The sequence below is a fragment of the Stegastes partitus genome, unplaced genomic scaffold (assembly GCF_000690725.1).
Source record: "Stegastes partitus isolate 25-593 unplaced genomic scaffold, Stegastes_partitus-1.0.2 Scaffold831, whole genome shotgun sequence".
In the NCBI taxonomy this organism is placed as follows: domain Eukaryota; kingdom Metazoa; phylum Chordata; class Actinopteri; family Pomacentridae; genus Stegastes; species Stegastes partitus.
The window spans coordinates 64,377-77,347 of NW_007578562.1; the positions used below are offsets into that span (position 1 = coordinate 64,377).

Here is a 12,971-nt window from a genome sequence, read left to right on the forward strand (position 1 = left end):
TTTCAAACCTACCAACGGGTTTCAGGGTTCAGAGGATAAACACAAAACGTCAACGCTTTCCACAAGTGTACCAAGTGAGCACCATGCACAAAGGGAACTTTCTTTGCACTTGTTCAAACAGGCTATTGCACTTTATGTTATTGGTTTTCTGAACCCTTCTGTCCTTGCTTCCTTCATTGTGTCTTCTTTGTATAATTATACTTCTCGCACATGGAGCTAATCTAAAGTTAATTACGTACTGGGCGATAACTTCATAGGGATAATTGTCCATCGCTCTCCCTCCTGGAGCCTCTTCCAGCGAGCAATGTTCATGAAGCAGGAAAACAAACTGGACAGGCCAACAAATAAACTACATTTTGCCTGCAGTAATTAAATCTGGTAGAATGAAGAACGCTATTACCGAACGTGGTCCGCCTTTAAGTCCGTTTGACAAATTTGAGTCATCAAGAGTCACATCCTTGAAGTTTAATGACCCTCTAGTGTCAACAGGACATCACTGTAGAATTAATGTGTTTTAGTTTGCTTGCAGGAGGATGTTGTGCATCATTTTCTGCATGTTTGAGTGTCATATGCTGTGTTTAAGTCTTTTTTGAGGGCTTATTCTTATTATTCCCTTGTTGGAGGACACAGATGAGCACAAGGACACACAAATATAATGATGCAGGCATGTCAGGATGCACCCAAACACAGAGAAACATGCACTACAGCTGCATTGCAGATGCTCCTTTACGCACATAATATTATAGAAGATTTAGCAGCGAGAGAACGCAGGCACAGCAGGAGAAAATGAGCAGCGCTACGGGAAGCTTGTAATGAGACAAGTGAATATTAAATTAACCGTCACATTTGGTCTCACCGCGATAATCCTAATGAAATCTAGATAAATCTGACGAAAGGCAACGTCAGCATCGCAGTCGCCGCTTAACGTGACGCCTCGTAACTAACATGGCATAATTTCATGTTGCATTTGAACTGCGCACGAATGCATCAAAACAGTTCAATCATTTCCCTCTATGCATGAGGTAATGCGCCTCCTCGGCATTGATAGGCATTGATTGAGCATTCAATATCAATTTCAGTAATGGTCTTCACGGTGGGCCTGCTAAATGCGGCGGCCCCGGTCATGTGACTTTAATGCCCTTATTGCAGCGAGTCACTCGGGCATAAGTTGCTCTATAAATGTGCAGAGTGACGGGCCTCTGAGGCCTCTGACTGTGCAGACATTTTTGTCATTGCCAAATGGCCAAATGCACTCAGTTATTTTTACAAGCAGCAGTTATAATGATGAAAGGGGTTTGGAGGGAGGGGGTGAGGTGGGCTGGGGCGTTGCAGGAGGGGGGCTGTTCCCAGTGTGAGTCATCAGCCTGTCTTGTCTTTTTGTAACACATATGGGCCTTGTCGCTGTCTTCCTTTCATTCTTTCCTCCTTTTCTTTCTTACTTCTTTGCTGGACTGCGGATGAACTCACAGAACATTTATGCATGAGGGAATAGTCCAATTTTTGGGTGGAAATATGCTCATTCTCCTTCTTGCCAAGAATAAGATCAATACATGGCTGTACTGTAAATATGAAACTGCAGCCAGCTTAGCCAACACATCTCTCCTCGCTGTGTCCAGAGGTTGCAAAATCTGTTAAACAGCAACACTTTAAAAAAAAAAAAAAAAAATCTTTTTTTGTCTATTGCATATAAAATCAAAGATATGTAAAAACAGCAGTACAAGACAGGGCCAGGCTAGCTGTTTCCAGCCCTCTTGCTGCCGTCTTTCTGGGTGACTGTGCATAATTTGAAGAAAGAAATGCCTCGAAGCCAGCACCGCTTTAATTACTGAGCTTCAGAAGTCCTGGTAGACACATTTCTGAACTTGCACTAGCTGTTTCCTCCCCGTTTTCCATCTTTCCCGCTCAGCGAAGTCGATGCCCTCGCGGCCCTCCAGGTGTGTACTCGCCGTGTGCACATATTGTGTTAAGCGCAGGAGGTGTCGGAGGGCGGGGTCTGGGTGGAGTTTTAGTTCGCAAACTAGCTGTGCCGTCGCTTCCTCTTTCTCTTTCCGCTCCTCTCCAAGGACGGGGCTGCCACATCGCTGCCTCTTCGGCTGGCCGGCACTGTTACCATGGCGATGTGTATCTGAGTGTGTGCGTGAAGGAGACACACACACACACACTAAGACACGCCCTGATGTTCTGTCTTGTTGTATGGAGGAAGGACTGGTAACTTGATTATGGGACTTTGTCTAGACAAGGCTGGTGTCCTTGTGGCTTTTATTGATACTGAAGGAGAAATGTATCATCCGACCTCTTTAACTGCGCTACACTTTCTCTACAACCCCTTCCTCTTTTTTTTCACCAGTTCCTTTCCTCCGCCGTCTCCTCTTTATTACCCTGCTCCTTTGCATTTCTTACCCTTTCACCCTCCATCACACCATCCTGTCTTCCCACATCCCTCGCTCCACTTTATTAAGCATATTAATAGTGCGCCGTGTGGAGACAAATGTGCTACTGTCTTTCTCCCCCGCATTAGTCCTGTTGATTGGAATCTATTCTCCCTGCTGATCCAGTGTGGGTGGTCAAACTGGGATTCATTATCGTGTTTGTGTGTGTGTGTGTGCGCTTGCCGGAGATAAATCAGTTTGTCTGTGTGCATGAGTGTGTGTTTGGGGGAGAAAATGAAGAAGAAGAAGAAGAAACACTCGGGGTGTGAGAGTGTGTGTCACATCGCATGCTACCTACTGTACTGTATAGGGATCTCATGGCTGCGTACGCGTGTCTTCTCGTTCATTAGGCAGACTGGCGTGGATGCGATGAGAGGAGATGAGAGGGAGAAAGCATGGCGGCCTTGGCAGGAGATCCGAGGCTCGTCTGATGCCCGTTTGCATCAACGCTGTGTGGCACCTGTCAGCCCGAGACATGCACACACAGTGACGTGCTGAGATACTGTGACACTGTGTGTGTGTGTGTGTGTGTGTTATAGTCACGGTCCCTTTGGCAAAGCTCACAGCGTGTGCACTGATTTTCTTTTCTTTTTGCACTCTTCTGCCACTTGATACACGTCCTGTTTCATTTACGGCGCTGGCAGCCAAACTCTGAGGTATCTTTATCCACAGCTCTCTCTCTCCGTCCGCCATCCTTTCCCTCCTCCTTCCTCGCCTCGCCGTCGTCGTGTCTGCGGCCCGCGTCCTTGCAACAAGTTGGATGCTTTCCCGCCATGCTCTAATCGGCTGATTGGGATTCACATTTGGAATCTCCTCCATGAGAGAGAGAGATGCCGTCTTGTAATCCCATTTCACCTTTCCATAAAACTTCTAAGATGTGGACTTTTCTCACATTAGCTTCACGACCTCAAAAAGAAACACTGCACCGTGTCTATGTGTGCTGCATGTCGTGACATTTTTATATCCCCTTGAGTGATTTTCACACATTTTCTCATTATAGTTCCACTTACTGCACCGACATGGTCGTCTATGTACACACACTTATCTCACTAGGAATCCATGTTACGTACATTTATCCTCTCTCTACTATCTGTTCATACTTTCCCCCATCTTTCCTTCCTCTCCATCTTCTTGAATTCTTTGGCCACCTTCTGTGTTTGTAAAGGCAGGGGCCGCATTATGAATGTTTGGCCAATTCCTTCCATGATTAAAACCTCCTGGATAAATAAATTAGGTTGGATTGAGTCCATTCCAGTCAGGATCAACAGGATGGAGACAAATCATACAGTGTGTGACGCTCCTAATGTGTTGGGACTACTGGTGAAAACGCAAGTGGCTGCAGGTAATTTTTAATGGAAGCAGGCGATGTGGAGCTCCAAATTGATGTCGCTGCCTGATGAGCTGCCAATTTGTTAATGTTTTTCGGCGCTTTATCAACCAGAAATGTCACAATCTCCACTTCCTTTCGCTATCTCTCGTTCCATTCTATCTGAAAAATGGAAGAAAACATGAAGGAACACTAACGCTCGGCTGTTTTGTTATTTATAATTCATATAGTGAACTAGACCGGAGGAAAAAAAAAAAAAGATAACACTGTGTCCGGATGACAGACACTTCAGTAGAATGTTTGATAGGTTCACTTGAATGCATCGGGGCCAAATTGCGATGAAATGTGAAAACACAGTTCACTCGTGGGTCATTCCAGTCGAAGGAGTAATAAAACATCGTAGAAATTTTTAATATGTTTTTAATGGATATAAAGAAATTCCCTTCAAGTTTCAAGGAAATCAAAACAATCCTTCCTGGAAAAATAATACTGTTNTGTGGGAGGAAGCTGGAGAACCCGGAGAGAACCCACGCTGCACGGGGAGAACATGCAAAGTCCATGTAGAAAGATGGCGGGTGTCCTCACCGGGATGCGAACCAGCGACCTTCTTGCTGCAAGGTAGCGGTGCTAAACACCGAGCCACCTTGCAGCAGCCGTAAATATACAGAAACATAATGTGTCTTCATTCAAAGGTTTGTGCACAAGATCAGCCATTCCTTTTGTTTAACCTGCTAAGCCCCAAGCAGTTTCTAGCTGTTTTTTGGGGGGTTTTTTTTGCTCCTGTTACATTTTTACTTGCTGTGGGCTGATTTTTTTACTACAATATATAGTCCTAAACCTCTATGGAAACAGCCCAACCATGACTAGAAGAAGAGCGAACTCAAAAATGACGACTGTGCAGTATGACAGTTATAATGCCATAAATCATAAAGTGATGAAAAAATAAATGTTGAATATCTTTGATTATTTACAGTGGAGGCTGGTCTTTACACTACAAATGACCAGATAGAAAGTAGTTCTCAACACATTATTAAATTTGAATTAATTATAACAAAACAATAATACAATTAATAATAACATTCATGTTCTTTTGCCATATTAACAATATTTGTATTATTAACAGATTCAAAATGAGTCTTCACTGTGGGTTTACTAATTTTGCCCTTCCTGGATGCGGGGCGCCACATGAGTGGTGTGTAGCTTAAAAAACTTTTCGTGACCATGTGACCTTGGCTCGGGCTCTGATTAGCAGCTGCAGATTTTCTCACGGGGGCACAGCTTGGTGCGTCCCAGACCCGTCCACTTTTGCTGTAAGCCAATTAATTTAGCCTTTATTTGCTTTTGTCTTCTGTCGTTAGATTATCAGAACTGTCCTTTGACATTCTTACGACTGTGCTTTAAATACATATCTAACACCGTCACACGGCCTGTCTCGTCGCTCTTCTACAAGAAGAGATAACATTTATTTCAAACCTACCAACGGGTTTCAGGGTTCAGAGGATAAACACAAAATGTCAACGCTTTCCACAAGTGTACCAAGTGAGCACCATGCACAAAGGGAACTTTCTTTGCACTTGTTCAAACAGGCTATTGCACTTTATGTTATTGGTTTTCTGAACCCTTCTGTCCTTGCTTCCTTCATTGTGTCTTCTTTGTATAATTATACTTCTCGCACATGGAGCTAATCTAAAGTTAATTACGTACTGGGCGATAACTTCATAGGGATAATTGTCCATCGCTCTCCCTCCTGGAGCCTCTTCCAGCGAGCAATGTTCATGAAGCAGGAAAACAAACTGGACAGGCCAACAAATAAACTACATTTTGCCTGCAGTAATTAAATCTGGTAGAATGAAGAACGCTATTACCGAACGTGGTCCGCCTTTAAGTCCGTTTGACAAATTTGAGTCATCAAGAGTCACATCCTTGAAGTTTAATGACCCTCTAGTGTCAACAGGACATCACTGTAGAATTAATGTGTTTTAGTTTGCTTGCAGGAGGATGTTGTGCATCATTTTCTGCATGTTTGAGTGTCATATGCTGTGTTTAAGTCTTTTTTGAGGGCTTATTCTTATTATTCCCTTGTTGGAGGACACAGATGAGCACAAGGACACACAAATATAATGATGCAGGCATGTCAGGATGCACCCAAACACAGAGAAACATGCACTACAGCTGCATTGCAGATGCTCCTTTACGCACATAATATTATAGAAGATTTAGCAGCGAGAGAACGCAGGCACAGCAGGAGAAAATGAGCAGCGCTACGGGAAGCTTGTAATGAGACAAGTGAATATTAAATTAACCGTCACATTTGGTCTCACCGCGATAATCCTAATGAAATCTAGATAAATCTGACGAAAGGCAACGTCAGCATCGCAGTCGCCGCTTAACGTGACGCCTCGTAACTAACATGGCATAATTTCATGTTGCATTTGAACTGCGCACGAATGCATCAAAACAGTTCAATCATTTCCCTCTATGCATGAGGTAATGCGCCTCCTCGGCATTGATAGGCATTGATTGAGCATTCAATATCAATTTCAGTAATGGTCTTCACGGTGGGCCTGCTAAATGCGGCGGCCCCGGTCATGTGACTTTAATGCCCTTATTGCAGCGAGTCACTCGGGCATAAGTTGCTCTATAAATGTGCAGAGTGACGGGCCTCTGAGGCCTCTGACTGTGCAGACATTTTTGTCATTGCCAAATGGCCAAATGCACTCAGTTATTTTTACAAGCAGCAGTTATAATGATGAAAGGGGTTTGGAGGGAGGGGGTGAGGTGGGCTGGGGCGTTGCAGGAGGGGGGCTGTTCCCAGTGTGAGTCATCAGCCTGTCTTNTCCAGCCCCGAAGCTAATTTTAGCTGTCATTTTTTGATGCAGCACCAAATGACATTTTGGTATAACAAAAAGTCCCTTCTACCCACAACCAAAATGTGGTTGGAATTGAGTGAACATTAGTGGAAATATGAATTTTTGAAAATAAAAGATTTTTTGTTTTGATTATGAATTGTAGATTTTTATTGTTTTAATTTCTGTAATATATATATTATTAGCATAGCCTATTGACATGATTACAAGCTCCAACTTTTTCTTGAGGTTTTTGGGGTAGTAAAGAATTCAGTCAAATTTAATTTTGAAGTTGGTGAGGCTTTGGTGAGAGATGCTTTAAAAGAATCGCTGAAGTTATAGGATTTAACACTGACAGCCTATTTTGAACAAATTCATAACTCAAAAACTATGTGGAGAAAACTGTAGCACTTTGCAAGATTCCATGGTTTAGGTCGAAGTTTTTGCCAGATTAAAAAATAAACCTCACATGAATCAGGAAAAGTTCTGAAATCTGGATGAATTGGCACCCTTGTATGAACAAACCCTTAGCGTGTTCCCTCTCTGACTCATAGTAGTCAGTCGTATCCCATTATTTTCAATTTATTTGCGTGTGTTTTTTGTCAGTGTGGTGCTACCACCAAAAAAATGCATTTTTTTTCCTAACAGTTCATTAAAAATTATTAATGTTATGGATGTCGGTTGATAAAGTATTTTGATCGTGCTAGTTTTCTGCCATCCATAGCACTGATGTTACAGTAATGATTCTAAGAAATAACCCTCGGATCAAGTTGCTACTGATCATTGTTGTTACTGCTGTTAGTATACAGTTTTACTGCTGAAATGTAAATTTGCAGCATCATTAAGGGGGAGGTTAATTGGTGATTCTAAATTGTCCGTAGGTGTGAATGTGAGTGTGCTTGGTTGTCTGTCTCTAAGTGTAGCCCTGTGATAGACTGGCGACTTGTCCAGGGTGTCCCCTGCCTTCACCCTGAGTCAGCTGGGATAGACTCCAGCCCCCCCGCGACCCTAGTGAAGATGAAGCGGTGTATAGACAAGGGGTGGATGGATGTCGGTTGATAAAGTATTTTGATCATGCTAGTTTTCTGCTATCCATAGCATTGATGTTACAGTAATGATTCTAAGAAATAACCCTCGGATCAAGTTGCTACTGATCATTGTTGTTACTGCTGTTAGTATACAGTTTTACTGCTGAAATTTAAATTTGCAGCATCATTTAGGGGGAGAAAGGTGTCCAGCAGCAGCAGAGCCATGACCCAAAAGACGTTCACCTCATTCTATGGCAGTTCTCTCCTGTAAAACTCTTTCTGCAACTTTTCTTGCACTTTTTCTTGCATTGTCCACAAATTTCATCCAAATGAAGAGTAGCTCTTAGGTGCAGGACATGGTGTCATTTGACCCCCCGTAGCCACAGGCTGACTGCACCGTTCAATCAGATAATGAGCAGCGGTTCATCCTGTCAATAGAAAAACAATACGGTCAAGTGTTCTGATGTGAATCATGTACATCAGATGTGTTTCCATAATACTGATGATCCAGTGCCACGTTGTCTTAAATAGATAAATATGTGTTCCTTTCTGACTGTCATGACAAAAAAACCAGATAATATGAACGTGTGTATGTAGCTAAAGTGGATTTCCATGCTGCGTGAACGCCTGCCAGAGGATGCATTTGCGCTCCTGTCACAATCAGCAGCGAGCGGCGCGGTATCATCGAGCAGAGTTCCCCTCTTCTGATACGATGATTGCAGGTTCTCACCACTTCGGCCTCCACCATGTAATTACTTTCAAATGCACAGGCGGTTGGAGCCACCAGCTAGCTGCTGACAGGGAACACCACGGGGTATCGCTTGACATGACACTGTGCAGCTTTCCCTCCCCTCCCTCATCACCTCCCACGTCCATCACCCTCATCACTCACTGCCAGGATCCTGTTTGATTTGTTTTTTAAAGCATCTGCATGCCTCAGAGGGACTATTTTGTATGTTCTTTTCCATATTCATTTCCCACATCTTCTTGACCCATGAGTCACTCTTCTTCTTCTTTTTTTTTCATATCTCACATCTCTTCTCTTGTCATATTTAAATAGTGCAGTTGATGAGGCTACTGTGGTGGTTTTCTGAATTTGTATGAAACATTAATATTTCGGCCCTTGTTGTGCATTTTTTATTGTTGACCTTTTGGAGTAGCGACAGCCCCGTTAACTCAGGTGGTGGCATGCAAATGAGCTCAAATGGAGTCTTGCGATAACCAGTTAGAAAGTGCGTTTATCCCGTCTTTAATGTGGCAAAATGTGATTGACTAATCCCAGCATGCTCTTCACTTGGTAGCATGTTAGCTGCTAGAACACCACGAGACTCACAAGCCTGTAGCAACACCTAGTTTGTGAAGACACATGGAGAAACTTTGCTGTGCTACTCGTTTAAGCAGGTCTAGCCTGCCACGACTCAGAGGTTGGTTGTAGATTTGTAATCCAGGTGTGTTGATTGCTGCAGTTGGATTGGCTGAGGGTAGAGGGAACTTGGTGGTGGTCCAATCAGGAATGGCAGGAGGAGAAGAAGGGCTGGAATGCAGGTCTGTAGCTTCAGGCTAATCAGCTGCAATGGCTGGCAGCTGGTTCGATATCATGCCGCTCCTCTCCTTATACAGAGTCCACAAGATCCACCGCAACACAAGACGGCGCAAACACCAGGGCCGTAACATGAGTGAAAGCAGATTTTTGCTGCAGAAAACTAATTTGTGGAACATGTAAAAAATAAATAAATAAACACAGAGACATTGCTTTATCTTTTTTTCTGAAATCCCAATTTTCTTTGAGAGCATGTTTGTTGTTCTAAATATGCAGACACGCAAACACGCATGTCCGACCCCCACCCAAAGTCTCCCAGGACGCGATGCCACCCCATGACAAATAGAACTGGCCAGAGGTCGCATTTCTGCGGCGCTACTTCTAATTTCTCCCTCTCACACAGTGACCTTGAGCCAACAACAACAACATCAGCACAGAGATGGATCTGTTTACACTGAAGCTGTGATTCGTTCCGGTATTTGGCTGAGATTAGAGGACACTGTCTCGCAGTGCCATAAGATTGTTGCTAAGGGCTCATCAGCAGCGCCTGACCTGCACGGTCGGATGTGTGCGTCCGTGTGTACATCCGAATTGCCACGAGAAACTGCAGTGGGTTTGTCAGTTTTACACAAACGAGACGCGTAAACGCACACGCACGCACAGCAACTGTCAATTATTTATTTGGACTCTTATCATGTATGCACATATGCACAAATCATGTAATGGCTGGGTCACTACATCGACTTCCTGCGGTGGCAGCTGGTGAAATAAATGAAAATGTCCCGCACTTGTTATTTCAGTGTGAGCAGTAATGGGGGGAGAAAATACCAACGCTTCCTGTATGAGGTCCTGTTACCCTGAGACGTCTTGTTACTGATGTCACGGAAACCAGCAGGACTAATCCATTAAGGGCCATCCTCGGGGAGCAGAGAGATCAGGCCTGAACAAATTGTCACCACTTATCATTGGGACACACTTTTCTCTACAATACCACAGGGAGCCATTTAGGACCTGGCCTAAACTCTCTCTTTATCCCGCAAAGCATGGAAATAGAGTCTGATAGGAGAAAGGAAGGGAAGGAGTGGGGAAGCCGAAGGGTGCGTGAGAGCAGAGAAAACACAGGGTCGGACAGAAACAATGATGTTTTTCTAGGCTTTATGGGATCTATTATTCACTTCACTAAATAAGTATGCTTTTTTTTTCTGGGCGGCACTTCTACTACTCACTGTACTAAATTAAAACAGTTTAATAATTCTTACTGCATTTCTGCTGCTCACAAATGTCTTTATTTGGCACATGGATTGTTCTATGAATGAACCTGAATAATGGGTACCTGGAAGTACATCATTCCTAAAAAAAAAAAAAAAAGGAAAGTTTGGTCAACTTAAAATAATTGGGGTTTTGCCCAAATGTAAACATGTTCTAAAGTATCAACTGCTGCCAGTTTCATACATACAGTTCAAACCAGAAATTTACATACACTGTACAAATCAGACTACCACATTTTTCCTGTTTTGGGTCAGTTGGGATGAACAAAATTATTTCTGTTTGCTAAACACCAGAATAATGAGAGAGAGAATTTTTTAGAGTATTTTTTATTACTTTCTTCAAAGTCAGAAGTTTACATACATTTCCTTAGTATTTGGGAGCATTGCTTTTAAACTGTATGACTTGGGTCAGACATTTTGGGTTTCCTTCCACAAGCATCTCACGATAGTTTGATGAATTCTGGTCCATTCCTCCTGACAGAACTGGTGGAACTGAGTCAGGTCGCCTTTTCAGCTCTGCCCACAAATTTTCTACAGGATTGAGATCAGGGCATTGTGATGGTCTCTCCAAAACATTGACTTTGTTGTCCTTAAGCCACTTTGTAACTAATCTGGCGCTATGCTTAGGATCATTGTCCATTTGGAAGACCCATTTGTGCCCAAGCTTTAACTTCCTGACTGATGTCTTGAGATGTTGCTTCAATATTTCCACATAATGTTCTTTCCTCATGAGGCCATCTATTTTGTGAAGTGCACCGGTCCCTCCTGCAGCAAAACAGCCCCACAACATGATGCTGCCACCCCCGTGCTTCACAGTTGGGATGGTTTTCTCAGGCTTACAAGCTTCCCCCTTTTTCTTCCAAATGTAGCGATGGTCATTAAGGCCAAACAGTTCAGTTTTAGTTTCATCAGACCACAGGACAGGTCTCCAAAAATGAAGGTCTTTGTCAGAAAATCTCTCTCTCATTATTCTGGCATTTAGCAAATAGAAATAATTTTGGTAATCCTAACTGACCTAAAACAGGAAAGGTTTAGTCACATTTAATGTCAGACAGTGAGGAAAAAAAAAAAAACAGATTATGTCTTTTTATACAGTGTATGTAACTTCTGGTTCCAACTGTATACCTAACAAAACACAATCAGACCTCTGAGTCATTTGAATGGAGCTAGACAGTAGTAGAGAGTTCTTGCAAAACAGCAAGTTTCTCTGCCAGAAAAGTTGAACAAGGCTGCAGTCATGCATAATGTCATCCAACAAGGTGTACTGCCAAAAAGGCAGGCAGCATTTCTGGTAGATTGCTTTGTAACATGACCCTGAATTTCTGCTTTGCAGCAGCTATGACAGGATGAAGTAGCTGATGTGATGACGCCCCAGAGTTGTAAAATTCATTCTGCAGACCATTGTGCATTGTCTTTTTGCATCTGATAAGCCTTTAAACACATTCATCTGTTACTCCCACTAGACTTGTTTGATAGTATTTTGCAGGATTTTGTTTCTTTCGTTCATTTTGTGATATTTAGTGTTGTGTTTTTAGCTATTTTTGAACTGAAGTATGCCACCTTATTGGATGGATTACTACAACATTTTGTTCAGACATTCATAGTTCCCAGTAGGGCTTTAGCGTCCAGGTCAACTGATCGATCGGTTGGTAGAGATACTCTCATCTGACGAAATTCTCATTGGCCATGTGAGTGCCAGTGTTTCTTTTCTAAGGAGAAAAGCGTATGTATTAATCCAGTACTTTGGGCAGCAAGATGAGCAGACAACCTGGAAAAATTACATGAGAAAACGTTGCTGTTGCTGCTGTAGGTCCACTTTATTTAATATTTACATTTACTGAACCTATACAGGGACTTGGCTCCAAACTAACTGAGATGTCGGCGGCGTTGTGTTCAAACAGACGGCCAAAATTCAAGTGTAAACTTTGCAAACAGAAGCTTCGCGTATCACAGCCAACATGGTGTATCATCTAAAAATAGCAGGGTGACGTGTTTGCGTTATATTCCTCAGTAGTTCTTGTGCAGGGATCACGAGTTGATGTAGTTCTGTCTTAGGAAGTCATATGAATATTTGAGTAGAAAATTATGAAACAAGCTGCAAGTTCGTAGCTTTTTATGTTTATTAACCTTAAGCCTCACATAGCTGGTCGCTCTTACTTTGAAACACATGGGTTTACATCCTGGCTAACTTGCACCATGATTGATCATGTTGCAGTACACTTTTGCTGGTGAAGACAAATAGATATTATAATGAGGAGCATGGATCTGAGTGTGTGTGTTCTGACCCGACTACATAGTTCTAGAGTTATTTTTTGTTTTGTTTTTTCAAGCAAACTCGTCAGTCAAACAGGTTCAATTAAATTTCTTCTCTCATTTGTTTTCTTTTCCAGCTGAGTTTAGTTCTCTAACGGAGGTGTATCACACCAGCTTGTCCAACTCGCTTTTTACCGCACAGCCTCTTGTTTGGTGTCACATATATGACTCTGGATCTCCCAGCTGCTCACTGTCTCGTCCTGATGTTTCGTTTTTTATG

At 42.8% G+C, this 12,971-nt stretch overlaps 1 protein-coding gene across 1 annotated transcript in view; it reads left to right on the plus strand.

Annotated features, from left to right (window-relative positions):
* LOC103365348 (voltage-dependent calcium channel subunit alpha-2/delta-1-like) overlaps positions 1-12,971 on the plus strand; it is a 122,151-nt gene that overhangs the window by 62,731 nt on the left and 46,449 nt on the right. The window lies entirely within an intron of this gene.